Below are 1,178 nucleotides of genomic sequence, written 5' to 3'. Positions count from 1 at the left end.
CCTTTCTGTCTCAGATGCTAAATTCTTGGTGACAGCAGGGTAATGGTGATAAAGACACATATGTAACACAGTCTGAAACCTTCATGGACTTGTGTAAATTGTCCTGGAGCTGCTTACCCATGAGAGACTTTCACTCTAAAGTGGGGCACTTAAAAACATTTTTTATTGGAATATAGCTGATTTACAGTGTTGTGTTAATTTCAGGTATACAAGAAAATGAATCAGTTATGCACAGACATATAGCCACTCTTTTTTAGACTCTAAAAATATGGAATGCTTCATGAATTTATGTGTCATCTTTGTGCAGGGCTCATACTAACTTTCTCCGTATAGTTCCAATTTTAGTATATGGGCTGCTGAAGCAAGCTCAGTTCAGTTCAGTCACTCAGTCATATCTGACTTTTTGTGACCCCCATGGACTGCAGCACACCAGGCTTCCCTGTCCATCACCAACTCCCAGAGCTTGCTCAAACTCATGTCCACAGAGTCGGTGATGCCATCCAAACATCTCATCGTCTGTTGTCCCCTTCTCCTGCCCTCAATCTTTCCCAGCATCAGGGTCTTTTCCAGTGAGCCAGTTCTTTGCATCAGGTGGCCAAAGTTGGAGTTTCAACTTCAGCATCAGTCCTTCCAATGAATATTCAGGACTGATTTCCTTTAGGATGGACTGTTTGGAGCTCCTTTCAGTCCAAGGGACTCTCAAGAGTCTTCTCCAACTCCACAGGTCAAAAGTATCATTTTCTTTATGGCCCAACTTTCACTTCATACGTGACTACTGGAAAGACCATAGTAGATGCAAACACTAAAATGTGACATTTCAAGTGAGTGCACGCTCTTGGAACTCAGGTCCGAGCCCTGGTAACCTAAGGGATGTCCATGGGATACGTGCGCTCATGGATAGAAAGAAAGCTTGTTTGCACCAGTATGAAGAAGAGTAGAATGATAAGAGTCTTATATCTCAGCAACTTTAAGGTAATGAACTTTAAGAGTCCAGTCTGGAATAGAAGAAGTTAAGGACATGGTGGAAGACACAGGAGCGTTGGTGCTAGGTATCTGGAACAAGACATCGACAGCTGGGAAATGGGATACAAGTCTAAAGGCAGGAGATGCAGTTAACAGAGCCTGGGAAGCTGGGAGCTAAGGCCATCCTGCACCAATGGGAGTCATGGAAGAGTTCC

General features: G+C 43.6%; 1 non-coding gene across 1 annotated transcript; it reads right to left on the bottom strand.

Moving 5' to 3' along the window:
* Window positions 1-262: 262 nt before the first annotated feature.
* Window positions 263-369, bottom strand: LOC122449014. Its single transcript, XR_006271835.1, has one exon. It is a non-coding gene; the product is annotated as a U6 spliceosomal RNA (small nuclear RNA).
* Between the last annotated feature and the right edge of the window lie 809 nt (window positions 370-1,178).

Source organism: Cervus canadensis, chromosome 10 (genome assembly GCF_019320065.1).
Source record: "Cervus canadensis isolate Bull #8, Minnesota chromosome 10, ASM1932006v1, whole genome shotgun sequence".
Classification (NCBI taxonomy): Eukaryota; Metazoa; Chordata; class Mammalia; order Artiodactyla; family Cervidae; genus Cervus; species Cervus canadensis.
This window is presented reverse-complemented; position numbering and strand designations above follow the sequence as displayed.